We start from the raw sequence: 15477 nt of genomic DNA, 5'->3' as shown, positions 1-15477 counted from the left end.
GGATCAGAGTTGCCCTCATTCCAGTCTGATCACCTTTGATGTTCCTCCCAAGGGTCATGCTCTGGCTGCCTGTGCCACCTGTCCATAGACAAAAAGCCCTATACTCTCTGCATCAGGTAATAAAATATAAAAAAAAAAAAAAATTTTTTTTTTTTGGTAACACATCATCTCTCATGGTCTAACACAAACACAAGGTAGCACAAGCTAATTTTTGTTCAAAGATTGGAGCCCTTGAAAAATGTTGGCATTCAAATGAAGGTGCTCTTTAAACATTTTAATGATTTTCAGCCAAGACACAATGCTGATGGTTGTGCTGGTTTATCTTGTGTGCATTGGTGTAGCTGGAACGAGCAGGCAGAAGATGACCGTTGGCTCCCAAATGAGGCCTCCCACTGCAATGTTCATGCAGTGGGTGACTGGTCTGCAAGCAAATACCCATAATGCTCTCTACAGGGATGCTGTAAAAGAGAAAGGAATCATACTAGAGGCTTGTGCTTCAACATGTGTACAAATCTTACAGTGGAAAAAAGTCTTCAATCAATTAAGGAGACCTGGATGTCAGGGGGAAGGAGAGGGGAGGGATTCTCCCTAGCAGAGTCCACACTAGCTCTGTAATAAGGCTTGCCCCATCTTACTTTATACCCAGTCTAATTTCAGAGCTTTTAGTAATGAAAACTAGAAAATTGTTATAAGAGCAGGAGATTTAATTATAACTAAGGATTGCCATGATTTGCCTCCAAGCTGTTGCTTTAACAAGGTTTTGTGATGGATGATGCTACCAGATGAAAACAGAAAGAAAGTTTAAATCATATTTAAGACATTAAGCTGGAGGAGGTAAAAATATTTGGGATGACTTTCAATTGATTTGAAAATGCTTGCCAGTGTTCTAACAGGGATGCGTGGTGCAGCGGACACCTCCTAATTTTCATTTTGCCCAATCTCCTTGTCATAGACGTCCTTCTTTCTCAGACAGTTGAGTCAGGAGGCTACAAAAATATTTACCAAACATCTTTTATGAATTAAACTAAAATTAAATGAATTTATTTAATTTTTTAATGAATCAAACTAAATTGAATTTAAAAATATTATTATTAATAGATTCAATTTGCTATCTTCTTTACAGTTAAGTCTGATGGTCTGACCCATGATGAACTACCTCCAGAGCTCACCTAGCTGCAAAGGGAGCTCCCACCAGGTACTTACCTTCTCTCTGGCCTGCTGCTTTCCAGTCACAATTCCTCCACCCTCACACAGATTTTGGCAGTGCACAAGTCTTCTTCGCTGCACACAATGCCCCAGCAATGCACAGGAGAGGAGGATGGATTGCACACCAGGAAGCCTGACAGCTCTGGAGTGGCTTATGTTAAAAAAGTCTCTTTTTTTTCAAACCAAGCATTGCAAAGAAAGGCACAGCTTACCTAAAAAGGCAGATTTGCTGGCACTGTAGGAGAGGCCACCTCTAAGTCAGAGCTGGCCACCAAGAGTCCACCAGAAGGTTGCCAGGTGCTGTGAAACCCATGCAGCTCTGCAGAGCAGCCATGTAAGGTCTGGTGTGCCCCATCTGCTTCTCCCTGTGTCCTTCCTGTCCTGCATGGAATCAGGGCACCCTTCAGTCACCATGGCTGCTCTCTGAGCAGCACCCTCCTTCTCCAACACGGGAAGCAATCACACTCCCAATGCACAACCTGTCATGATCTGCAGACACAACTTTTGCAAGAAGAAATATTATCTCTTGATAGCGCATTTGTGGCAGTTTAAAAGCCTTTGGGTATGCAAGGCCTTATGTAACTTTCTTTTTTTTTAATCAACTTTCTCACTAGGTATAGTAAAGGATATAAATTTCCCCAGCAAATTTCAACTTGCTCAAGATGCTGTAACAAATTTCAGATTGTATGGATTGCATGCTGTATGTATCCTAAACACACACACACTCAGGTATACAGATAATATATCAGGAGAGGTGAGCGGCAGATGCAGTATATATAATCTAACATTAATACATATGTCTGCTATTTTAATTTAATTTTTATTGATCTAGTCTGGGTCCAAGGCATGCTGGGAGAGGAGAGTGGTAGCAAATGCTTCTATAATGAAACTGCCTAAGCCACCCAGCATCAGCAGTAGTTCCCTCCTGTGCTTGTTCTGTACAGAGACAGCCCTTGCCCTTGAGGCCTTCCCCAAGGAAATGGGCTGGTGTTAAAGGAAAGCAATATATAATTCAGCAAGACAATCTGAAACTTCCATCCTTTCAAAAGGAGGTCTGGTTTGGTGTGAGGGATCCATTAGACCAGCTCAGGTGTCCCAAGGAATGCTATTGCACCAATCTAATTCACTGTAATAATTACAATGTATGAGCTTTAATGGATTTTATTACATCCTTAGTTCTCACTCTTCTGCTTGGGAGAAATTTTAGCTAGTATAAGAAAGTAATAATAGCTGCTTGACCCAAAATCTTTATCAGAGAAGAAACATTTGCAGTTTGATCTAAAAATCTCAAGCCCTGTGTAATTTCAGAAGAAAAAGAAACAGCACTTAGCACTGCACAATACATGAGATAAAAGCCTGCATGTTGCCAAGGGGGCATGACATAAGAACACTGCAGAAAATTAAGCAGTGAGAAAATTAATAGAGAGGAAATTATGAGCACCTTCTAAAAAGTTTTATTATAAACATGCCTCTTAGACCATGGAAGAATTTCTTTTTCACTGCAATGTGGTTAGAGGTGAATCCAAGTAAACAAAACATTCAAAACTTAAGTGGAACACAGTGGCATTTCATGGAAGTACAAGTCAATGACACAAGCTGGAAATGTATCCTTTTTGTTAGGCACAGATTTATGCAAGCCTAGTCAAACTGAATGTGGTTCCTGGTGCACCAGGATAGAGCTATCCCTAGAATAGCAGTCTCGAATCTGAAGTGTAAATTAGACCCCAAATCAGGAGTGGCAATTGGCAACATTTAAATAAACACCAGCAGGCCAAGTGACTGATAATCCCACTGCCCATCCCTCACTAGCCCATGCCTCCTCACTGAGGGTGAGTGACAAAACCGGGTACATCCTCTGAAGTGAAATAATTAAATGGGCTGAATCCTGCATGGCTGGGTGTTCAAAATGCAAACACTGCTGCTTTTTGAAATTCAGCAGAGAATTTATTAGCCTTTTATACAGATAATCAGATGCAGTGGGGGAGGGATGAATGGTAAAATTGAAGCAATACTGGCAACCCAGAAACTGTGGGACAAATGGGATTGGGTTGCTTCATTCCTGTTCTGGGATAAGACTATTTTAGCTGCTGCAGTTGGTTTGATTGCCTGGCCTTAGTTTTTTAAGTGGGTGAAAGCAAACCTGACGTTTTGTGTTGGTCCCTTACCTTTTGCTTTCTTGCTTGCTCTGCAAAGAAAGGGAATGAAACACAAGGGGAGGCTGACCACTCTTCCTCCAGCCTGGAGAGGTCTCCAGGTGCCCATCAAGGGGTGCTTTGCAGCAACACCCTCACCCACACACCACCCCTGAGGGAATAGAAGGGAAGAGAGAACAGAACCAGCCCTGGACACTTCTGTTTTTTCTGCAGATGTTTTACTTGGAGCCCAGTCTCAGACCCTAACCTCTGGTGTCCTGTTCCTCTTCTTCAACAAGGCTCTTGAGGAAACTCCCAGGACGGTAGTGGGTTTATCAAAATATGAGCTGAATGATCAATAAAGCAAGTCATGTCACCCAGGCAAAACCTTCCAACATTCGCCTTTATTAGACATTGTTTACTTTTGATCTCTAAAGTTAAACTATTCAGGCTGAAGTCACCCATGCAATGGATTTCTTTTTCTTCAGCTTAAATCAGTGACTCCTAAGAAAGTATATTGTTTTCCACTTATTTAGAAGAATTTTAAAACAGACAGAAGCTCTAATACCTTCCCACTAAATATGGCTTTAAATTAAGAGAAGGTCATGTCCTCTGCACGAGATATTTCCACTTGTTATTCCTGTGGAAAATATGTGGATGTATGGCTGTGCAGTGGGCCTGGAGATGTCCAAGGAAGGGGAAGCTGGAGGAGGACCACCCAGGAGAGAACACTGAATGAGACAGGAGCCCCTGGGGGGGAAAATAAATTGGTGATCATGGCATTAAAGATTGTAGCCATGATGCATGTGGGGAAAGGGCAGATACATTAACTCTGACACTTCCTAGGCTTTTGCCTGCTTGAGTTAGTAGATTTAACAAGGTATTAAATGTGCATATGTACATGTACAGTACTGTTTTCTGACAATGGGCCTTTGACCGGGTAAACCTGTTTGCAATCACTGACACACAATGCCAGTGATCCCTAAGACATAGCTGAGGAAAACATAAAATTTCAGTGTGAAGTGGGCTTTCAGTGTTACTGAGAATGAAAATAATCTTTTTCCTTACAGCTATGTCCGATGGTGTTTACAGTGTATGTGTCTAAGTGGAGGGGAGAAAACTGTTAACCAGAAGCCTCAAGAATGCACAACAAAACATTCTTCTTGGTTTGTCAGTTACTTGTTTTTCTTACTTCTGTAATCAGCTCTTTTACTCCTTCTTAGCTTTAAATTTTATTTAGCTGACCTTGCCTGGACACAGATCCACAAATAGAACAAGCCAGTCTTCCCTCTCAAAGTATAAGATTAAAAAATTAGTTTTTAATGAAAGATGCTTTCAATCTTTTTAAAAGAAATAGTAATATGACTTACAGCAAGGACTGTTAAACAATTTCCTGTACTGAGCTACAATAGATGTTTTCATCTCTACAGCTCTTCTCATTGCTCACTATTATTCTTACTGCTTATATATCTTGATGGGTTTTAATATGCTTAAAATTATTCTCCAGAGTATTTTCCTAGATTATGGTGAGCAGAGTTGTTATATGTCCTTTCATGTTCTGAGCATCTTATTTCTTTATCAATTAAGATTTTCTGAGTAGTCCTATCTTGCTAAAATTTGCGAATCAAGTAACTTTTAATTTAAAGGAGAATGATTTGATGGTAGTGTCTGCTGGGTTTTAGCTAAAGTAAATCAAAACACATGCAGCTGAAATTGTCTTGAGAGCAGAAAGGCAGTTCCACTGTGAATCTGTGGGGGTGGAGGTGATGAATTACACTGTGAAAGAAAATGAAAACCAGATGGCACTTGCCAAACACCAACACAGGGCAGTTATGCATGGTGGAGGCACAGCCACATAGCACTTACACAAACCTGTTACCTAGATCCTCACCAGGCTGCTGAGCAGAGTGAAGCTTGAGGTGTCTGGTGACATCGGGGTTTTGTGAGATGAAGACAAAGCAGCAGCTCGGGCTGAATGAGCCCAGGCGGCAGATAAGATGAGGGACGGGCAGTTTGCCAGGACCTCCCCAGCACTGGTGACTTTGCCCAGAACTGCTGCACCGTTTGGGACCCCCAGCAGTGCCTGCAGGGCAGGGAGCTGCTGGCTGCTCTGATAACAGGGAGTAGGGGGGGTTTGAAGCCTGAGCTTCAACAGCGTGATTTTTCCCTTTTGCAACAGCTCAGGCACCACTTTGGTGGCCACAAATAGTTTTAAACTCACAACTTCAGTTGCATTATGAATCTTAGCTTGGTGTAGGTGGAACTCAGATTTTATATAGGAGGAGATAAAACTTGTAGGAAAGGTTAAAACACGGACTGCACTGCAACCAGGAATAAAATTGTCACCGACAGCTACAGCAAAAACAGGATTTTCCCCTGTGCAAATAGATCACATATTTTGTTTTGCTAATATGACCCTACTCACTAGGACCAGAGCAAACACAAGAAGATACAAGCTGGTGATGAGGGATTGACATCAGAGTTAGGATGGTTCTGCTGCTCCAAAGCATCCACTAGTTTAGATGGGGAGTGCAGCTGTAAGTGAACAGAAGCTTTTTGTTCACTAAGTTATTGCTTATTAAATGTTGCTGTTTGAATTTCCTTGCAACTTTAAAGTAGATTTTCCAATCAACAGATGAGTCATTCCCCTAATCCTCTTTATTTTGCCAACAGACAAGTAAGAAGACTCAGCTGATATACACCTTGGCATTTTGCCATTTTATGATTCAGTCTACTATCATAATTGTTTATTGTTCTGCTTTGTTTCAGTTAAAATTATGGATTATAATAATTATTTTGCATATTGTACTTCTTTTTTAGTCCTTAGATCTAGAAAGGGGTTTGGACCCATTTTCCTGCAAGTGAACCACAGCAGGAGCATGCCATTTTTATTTAGAGATACCTAGGTTAATTTCTATTATCAACATCTCTTATTAGCAACACTAAAGAGGAAAATCAATTCCCAAGAAAATCTTTCTGGGCACTTTCACATCAGTAAAAGGGTATGACACTGCAGAGCTGAAGCCTCATCATCTCTACATGACTATTCTTGCTGGGTTTGTTCCAGTTAAAATATCTTGTGAAATGGTCATATGAGTGCTGTATGATTGAATTCAGCAATTTATAGAAGATTCCCTTTGGCTAGAATCTTCCAGCCAGCAGCTGAGATGCAGTAACTGACAGCATGCCTAGAGCAAAGGAAGAAACAAATTTTAACCAGAAATCCTAACAGCTTGTGTAGGTACACATTTTTAGGGGTTCTGCCATGCTGTGGCACCGTGCACAGAGCTCAAGGTGAAAATGTTTTGTTCCATTAACATTGCAAAACTGACCCCTCCTTGAGCTCGGGTAAATGTTACACATCACAATATAGAAAGCTTCTCTGTGGGAGAGTTTCCAGATAAGATTTCTCATCCACCACATTGTGAAGGCAAGGATCCAATAGATCTATTAGATGTTTTTCTTGCAATTCCACCTGCAAGCTGACCTGAGATATCCAGCTTCTGGCCATAGCCCTGATTTACACATGCCTAACGCTCTCCATGGGAAAAAAAATTTGGTCTTTTCCCTGGACAGCTGGAGTTCTGAACTCAGGTTGAAGGGCTGTATGGCAAAGACTATATCAACTCTATTAAAAATAACAAAAAAGAGGGTTTGGTCCCTACCTCTGAATGACATGGACTGTCTCACATCCATACAGCCCAGGACATGTTCCTCTTGTAACACTTCCACCCCATCCTCTCTCTGGATGCCCTCTGGCACCCTGTTGGTGCCCTTCAGCAACAGAATTATGATTTACAGGGCTGGGGAACTTCACCTTGTTTTCTTTTTTATGAAATAATCTAGGGTTTGCTCTGCAACCCTTCAGGAACCTGTAAGTGGATGTTTTATTCACATCAGTGTGTGGCACGAGGACATTCCTCAATGATGGAGGGTCAGGTTCACTCATGGTGCATTCTGGCAGGAGTTGCTGAGAAAAGACTCTCTCCAGAAGCACTTCTGGGCTCTCTCTTGGAAAACATTCAGTGGAGTGATCTGGTCAGCCCTTGAGCAAACTAAAATTTCAGCAGAGAAGGGTTGGGGACCGGTGCTCAGCCCCACCCCCTGCCCCACATTTGTTTCGCTGTACTAACATACCAGGAGTCAGCACCTTATTCCACCAAAATGGTACTACCAAATGAGCAGAAAAGGAATTACATGAGTCAAATGCAACATTGCACACACTCTCTCCCAGCTGGGGAGCAAACATTCCCATCAAATATTTTAATCCAGATTAGAAATATATATATAAATCTGGCAGAGAAGGAATCTTAAGTGTCTCAAGTCAAACTGCCTCCTGGGACTTCTCCTGGGAAAGTCAGCTCGTGCTCCACTCCCACTCAAGGTCTAATCCAGAATTATGGTTTCATCTTATGCGAAACACCCAAAGTTTTTGGCAGAATATTTGAAAATTAATATTGCAGCACAATCATAGGAATTCCTCTCTTTTTAATGGGATTTTCTGCCTGGCAATAAATAAATTGTCTTTTAAATGAAAGCTGCCTCTGAGTTTGTTCTCCTGCTGGATTCCAGCCCAGCTTACTGAGAAGTAAACTCCAGAGAAGTTCTGTTCTGTCTGATAATGATCATGCCGGGAAGTGTAATGGTTATTTATTTATTTATTTATTTGCTTGCTTATTGACTTGCCATAGTTAATCTCTGTTGCATTGCTGCCTGCTGTCTCTCCCCATTGGTTTAACAGGATTTTTGCACCTTGGGTTGTTTTTTTGCTTGCAGTACTTTAGCCACCCAAATCTCTTGGTGGTGGTGTGTCCTGTTTTCTGGCCCTGGGAATGCTAGAGGTGAGGGAACGGATAGAAAAATGGACCCAACAATGAATGAAAGCAGCAGGGCTGCACACCTCAACAGGGTAAAATGCTTGACTTAACCAGCACTGCTTTAGACAATTGTAGTTTCTTCCCAGTTACCTTACTGGTCATAATCTCTACAGGTCATTGCTGTGCTCTGTAATCACAAGCTTCTCAGACAAAGAGTTATACATTTTAATTTATCTGTGAGGCAACCAGCACAGCAGCAGTGCTTCTGAATGTAGACAATAATTCATTCTGGCACTGTGCTGTGCTGTGTTAACATGAAAATGCAGTGCTGATTTTGTTTATTTGTTTTGTGTAAGGAGATTGATGCTAAATTTACGCCTGCAAATCCAACAGGATCACTGTGGTTTAAGATAATTGCATAGCTTAGCATAGTTGTAAAACTGCAGTTGATTCTGGCGCTGGGAGCCTGCCTTTCATGTGCCTCAGGTTCATCTCCTGGAATGGAGTGCCAGTTTGTCCTGCAATCCATCATTTATTTATTTAAATCTAAAATAATCAAGATCAGTTCCCAAGGCTCTATGGAACTACCATAATAAATTATGCAAAAATACTGTCAAGTTAAGCCTCAGCAGTTCAGCCAACTATCTACCTCCACTGTCAGCTAGAATGCATGTCTCCGCCTCCTCTGAAAACCCTCTTACATAAATGCCCTTTGCAACGTGCCTGGAAAGTCAGCAAATTTGGTATCTTTAAAAGAAACAGAGGAAAAATGTTCACAACCACCAAATGTAACACTTTGCAAGTGCTGTGCTTTTCCCAGTTACTGGGAACTTCTGAGGAAAGGCCATTTCTTGGTGTTGCAGACCCAGTCCACAGACGACTTTACAGTTTACAAATTTGTGTGTCAGAGGACGAGACGTTCTTAATCCAAACACAGAGAGTAAAGAAAACTGCAAGGGATGACCACAGATACATTTTTTCTGCTTTCCCAGGAAAACACCACAAACTCCGAGAAGACTCTGAAGCACTGAAGGCAGCGCCTGAGATACCAGTATCTTATCTCTGCACTGGGTCTGTGTGGCAAGGTTTTGTTGGGGGCTGCTACACAGGTGGTGGCTCTGAGAAGCTGCCAGGCGCATCCCCATGTCCAACAGAGCTACTGCTGGCCAAGGCCATCAGATAGTGCCTCTGGAATAACAGCTAAGAAAGGGAAAAAAAAAAAACCCCACAAAAACTTCAGCTGGAGAGAGGAGTAAAAATATGTGAGAGAAACAGCCCTGTGGACACCAAGGTCAGTGAAGGAGGGGGAGGAGGTGCTCCAGGTGCCAGAGCAGAGATTCCCCTGAGACCTGTGATGAAGACCATGGTGATGTAGCTGTGGCCCTGCAGCCCACAGAAGTCCACAGTGGAGCAGCTATCCTCCTGCAGCCCATAGAGATGGCTGTTGAACTGTCTGCAACCCCCATTCCCTGTCTTGCACTGCTGGAGGAAGAAGGCAGAGTTCAGGAGGGCAACTAAACCCAGGAAGAAGGGAGGGGTGGGGGGAAGTTGTAAGATTTGGTTCTATTTCTCATTATCCTATGCAGATTTAATGGCAATAAACTAAACTAATTTCCCCAAGTTGAGTCTTTTTTGCCTGAAATGGTTCTTGGTAACATAATCGTCTTTATCTCAACCTTTTTTTTCATATTTTCTCTCCCCTGCCCAGCTCAGTAGAAGAGTGACTGAGCAATTTTGGTGGGCACCTGGCACCCAGCCAGGGTTAAGCACCACATAATCCTGAATATTCTGTCTGGATTTCAGTTGTTGAGCTGCATGAGGCATGTTTACCAGCATCTAACCCTGAAAGAGCCATCACGTGGATCACGTTGTCAGTGTTTGTGCCCAAGAGGGAAGGCTGTGTGTGTTTCATCAGACAAATATTATGAAAACTGGCTTAGAGGAATGCTAGCAAAAGAAGAAGAAAATTATAAATAAAGTAGTCTTAAAATAGTAAAAATATTTAAACTATTATTTTTACTGTAGAAACTCTAAACTCCCTTTTTTTTTCCTAAAGCCTATGTCTCTGGTATCTCCTGAATAACTTCCCAGTACATCCTACTTCATCCTACTCTTGTCAGTACTGTGGCAAAAAGGTCAACTGTCACAAAATACTGTTAAATTCCTTTAGCCTCCAAAATGCTTGGCTGCATCTAGTCTGCCTGTTGGCACTGCTCTTTGTTGTGTAGTAACTCCTGTGCTCGTGAATTGTCTGGAAAAATGCTTGTGGTCCCATTCCAAAATCATGCCAAGAACTTTTTTGCAAAACTGCAACTCAATTTTGGCAATTTTAGTTGCATGAAGCACATTCTGCAATCAATGGAGATCAACAGACTGTGTCCAGCCAAGGATGCTGCCCATCCAAAAAAACTCTTGACTCAGGGGACTCAGGATTTGCAGCTGCATCTCTCAACCTGTTGTCCTTGTGCATCTTTGGTCTCCACAATGCCTGTGTCTTAGGATGGATTCTATGAAAAGTCCAGGTTGACTATATAGGCCCACTACTAAGTGGAAATAAAGCACCCTTATGAAATCTGGTTCCTAAACACAAACAAGCAAAGTCTAATGGAAACTTGAGTGAATGGAGGCTAGACTTTAGCTAGATCACTAAGTCCCATTTTTCCAGATCTTATCTCTTAGAGATTACAATACCAAATAGAGCCAAGTACAAACACTTTCAATTATAGAGCAAAATACAAGCACTTTCAATTATAAAGGAATTACACTGTCTTTGAAAATCATCCTTAGCCAAGGCCACATCCCAAATGGGTTCTGTTTTTCAGCATTTTAGTAAAGTAGCAGGCTCATGGGAATGCTAAACACCTTGGGACCAATATTAAATATTGCGTGATATTGGAAGGTCACTTACTCTCCTCAGTGTTTTCTGAATGAAAGACTCCTTAGAATGGGGATAAGTAAAAGGCTGTAGGATCACTTGTAGACATCCTAATAACCGAGGCTGTATACTGAGTTTTCTAACATGGAATTGCTGAAGTCTCTAAAACAACTTAGCTTTCAAAATTTGCAAGACCACTAAAAGATCAGGGAGCACAATCCAGGAACTGAAGTGGAAGAGTCTGTAATCAGTTTTGATGCAATTACCAGCATGAATATTTAAATCATACATGTACATGCTGTATGCTGCACTGAAGTTGTGTTTAAGCTTTTCTTATTGAAAGGCAATGACTGGCCTGCCTTTTGCACAGGTGAATGCAATTTAGATATGTTCATAGGTAAAGCAGACACAGCAGCTGGAGGATTAATTAAATGTTTGCCTAACTACGTAAACAGACAGTGATATATCTTCATAGCATCTGGCAGTTTAACCATTCACTAGTAATCCTATAATTAGCATGCTAATGAATTTAATATAATACTGTTCTAATGTAGTGCCAGATGGTCCTTCTGACTTACAAGGGGAATGACAATCTCTGTCATGTTTACTTCAAGGGTAGCAGAATAGCCAAAAAGATCCTTTTTAGACTAAACACTGGTTATAGAAGAGGTTACATTTGCTGCCCTCAGAAAGCTTTAAGTGTTGCTATATGAAGTAAGCATGGTTCAGGAACTTCACATGAAAAGTATGCTTGACTTCCCTTGTTTATTTCTGCTATTTGGTAAAGACATTAGCTTGCTTGCTGTGTTTGCAGAAGAACTTTGTAGAAGACAAATAAGCACCAATCCCAAGGTGCTGTGGAACAGGAGGAGGTGAAGGATATTGTGTAGTTCTTGGAGAGGTCTGCTCTGCAGCAAGGCCTGTGAGATGACCCCTGGCCACCTCAGTGGAACTTTAAGTTGGTTCAAACATTACACAAGTGAGTCTTTGCTGTAGCTCCATTCATTAGAGAAATTACATTTACAAAGCCACTAGTTAAATGGCAAGGACAATAAAATGAGGAATCCAGAGAAGAGAAATGGAAAGACGGAGATGGTGACATACTTGCTGTCAACAAGTAAAGACAATTATTATGTAGCCAGCAGAGAATTTCAATAACCTTCAGTATCATTCTGGAGTTTAGAATAGGCTTCAGTGGAATTAGTAGTCAGACTACAGCAATCTTATTATCAAAGAATGTCTTGTAACTAAGAACCTCTGGGAGAAGATATCATGCATGACAGATAAATCTCAGTGGTTCTTTCATTCTGAAGCTGGATGCAGCCTGCTAGGCCAAAGTCTCCTTCATGACAACTATTGATCATGTTCCAGCTGAGCTACAGCTAACATTCTGAACAATAAAACTTGCTGACTCGTTTTTACTCAGCCTATCTGTACAATCTTTTTCTCTTAAATAACAAATTATATTGCCAAAATGTCAGTGAAGGGACTCTGTATAGACTGCTACCTCATCAGCATAAACAACATGATCCACACTAATATCCTAAATTCCCTGCTACAGAGAACAATTGCTTTTAACTTCAGGATCTTCCAAACTGTTTCTAGACTGATGGAGATCTCAAACTACTTTTATGGGCTCCTGCGATGATTCTGACTTAAAGAGCATTGCACAGTGAGGATTAGTGATCCATGTAACAGTGAATCTGTGAAGGCACAAGGCCATGCTGTGCTGCACACCAACAGCATCACCTTCAGGCCTGTGCCATGCTGCACTTCTGCCTTGGTGCAGGGCAGATTCAGCCGGGTAATGATAACAGTGGAGCAGCTCCCACTCCATACCAGTGATTACACACCTGCACGGCCTTGCCTTTATCTCACAGCGTACCAAAAAGTTCTCATGTGAATGTCCTCTCTGTTTGACAGTAGAAATTATGAATGAAGTTGTTTTCTTGTAAGAAAATCCAATAAAAGCTTGAATGACCAGAAGAGACTAATCCTTCCACCTGACGGGATCGGTAGGGTGTGCTGCTACTCTCCAGTGCTGCACAACACGGAGTTCTCAGGATCTAAAGAGAGATGTAAGTTTAACTCTACAGTTTTCCTTCTTTATGCTGTTAGCTTTTTTAAGTCTTATTTTTAAATTATGCTTTACAGAATCCAGGTGCCTTTCTTACTGGCATCATAACCCCAGTGTGGAAACCCCTTATTGCAGCTAGCAGGTTCCAGTCAGAAACGCCTCTCTGGAGAAAGGATCCTGAGGAAAGGGGACCCCGGAGGGTGCGTGGGCTTTGGGTTATTGCTGTGCCAGGCAGTGGGGCAGGGGGAACCCCAGTGCATGGAACCCCACAGATACTGAATGTGTTGGATGGGGCTGGCACAGTCACAGGCAAGAATGCCATGCTGGACGGTGTCAAACGCTTTGCATAAATCCAGCCAGACAGTGCCTGTTGCTCTGCCCCTCCCACCAACGCTGTAGGCCCAGCATAGAAGTTCACCAAATTTGTCAGGGCATGATTTGCCCCTAGTAAAGCCATGGCGGCTGTTACCAATCACCTCTTTGTTTTCCATATGCCTTAGGATAATTTTGAGGAGAATCTGCTCCATGATCTTGCCTGGCACAGAGGTGAAACTGGCTGGCCTGTAGTTCCCTGGGTTTTTGGCTTTCCCGTTTTTAAAAATGGGGGTTAGATTTCCCTTTTCCCAGTCATTGGTGCCTTGGTTTCAGACAATTTAAAGGAGAACACTCTGGAATGAGTTGTCTCTCTTTATAGGAGAATATATACGAACATATCTGAATTGCATTCTCCTTTGAGAAAAGTGGGCCAGTTGTTGTCACCTTCAGGCTAGTTTGTGATAGCTTCCAAGATCCCAGGGCAATTTGCATTTCCTATCTGAGCTCATTGTGTAATGAGGGCAATCCACATACTCCAGGATGCATTGGTGTGTGACATATTGCAGGGACCTTTCCTTCAAACACCCAGCCCAGCACTAGTAGTCAGGGTGTCAGAAGAAGCTGTGCTTCAGTGCAAATCATTTCTGAGGCAGTTCAAATTCCTTCACAGGCTGCAAGAATCTCTTCTGCAGTTGGGGTACAGCTGGCTCAGATCCTCTGAATACCTGACTCCACAACCCAAGAGGTCATCCTCAAGTCTCTCCAGGTACCTTCTGCCAGAGGCTCCAGGCTGTGGTGTACAGCATGTAATTCACATCCTGTCCTGCCTGGCCCACGGGCTGTGTGAGTGATATCTTGTTTGATCTGTTCAAAGGCTTGCTGTTGTTCAGGGCCACACTTTAAACAGATTTTCCTCCATTTCACAAGGTATAGAGGGCTTACAATCTAGTTGTATTCTGAGATTCTCCAAAAACCCACAGCACCTGGGAAAACCTGTGGTTTTTTTCTTTGTGGTTAATGAGGACATGGTGGCTATCTTATTAATCACCTCTGCTGAAATCTGTTGACAGCTATCTTGCCACTTCACTCCTAGGAATTGACTTTCCTGGGCAGGTCTCTTGACATTATTTTGTTTAATGATAAAAACAGCTTTCTGGAGAACCTGAATTATTTTCTCCCCTTTCTCAAAAACATCTGCTGCGTTGCTCTATACAATGAGGTCATTGATAGAATTCTGGAACTTCACCCTCTTCAGTGCACTCTGAATCAGTCCTTAGAAAATGGTGAGTGTAAAACCCTAAATGAGAGATGCAGGAGTCCAGGCGGCTCTTCCAAATGCAGTTTATTACACCCAAGATGTTACAGCAGCCCAGGGTTGTGGGCAACAGAGCCTGTGCCTAGAGCTGTCAGCTGCAGCTGCAGGCAGGCCTGGAGACCCTTAGCTTAGGTTACAAATGCATTATATACTTTTCTTTGCTGAGCATCTTAATACAATAGAATCAATCTATACCTTAACTTTTACCTATAGCCTATCATAACTACTATAATTACCATATTCATGTTAGTATTCTCCAATCACTAAAAGTTAGTCCATTACAGTTTAAGCTAGAAGTTGTTTTCAGTTTTCTTGCAGTAGAAAATTCTGTGACCTTTTTTCTACTTGCAACATTTGCTGACTTGTTTGCCTGGGCTATCTTACTGCTGGGTACAAACATCTTGTTTGAGGTGGGTTTATCCTTTGCTCTAAGTCATAAAAAACCCCTTCTAACTAACATACCCTTTACCTCCTTGGTTACCCAATAACATTGGCTCAGCAATTCTTTTCTTCTATATCAAAACTTGCTTTCATTTCTATTCCTTCCTCAGCTTCTACATTCAAAAATCTTTCTGCTAAGCATACATATCTGGGAGACTTTCTTGTCAAACTTTCATCCTTCCCAACAGGTGGGACTGTGCTTCCACCCCTGATGCAGTCAATTCCAAGTATACTGCACGCCCCTCCAGGTGACAGCAAACTGTGGCCTGCACTCTGCTGCTAGAAGAATTGAGGAAAAC

The 15477-nt window shown here is 42.0% G+C and overlaps 1 long non-coding RNA gene across 3 annotated transcripts in view; it reads left to right on the top strand.

Moving 5' to 3' along the window:
• The first annotated feature begins 12921 nt into the window (after nt 1-12921).
• Nucleotides 12922-15477, top strand: part of LOC135295492 (uncharacterized) — an 84278-nt gene continuing 81722 nt past the window's right edge. For all 3 annotated transcript variants that reach the window (XR_010357609.1, XR_010357608.1, XR_010357607.1), the window contains exons 1-2: nt 12922-13108; nt 14093-14188. This is a non-coding gene — a long non-coding RNA (uncharacterized LOC135295492). The remainder of the gene's footprint in view (nt 13109-14092; nt 14189-15477) is intronic.

The sequence above is a fragment of the Passer domesticus genome, chromosome 2 (assembly GCF_036417665.1).
Source record: "Passer domesticus isolate bPasDom1 chromosome 2, bPasDom1.hap1, whole genome shotgun sequence".
NCBI lineage: Eukaryota > Metazoa > Chordata > Aves > Passeriformes > Passeridae > Passer > Passer domesticus.
Note: the sequence above shows the minus strand (reverse complement) of the source record. Positions and strands in the feature narration are given on the sequence as shown.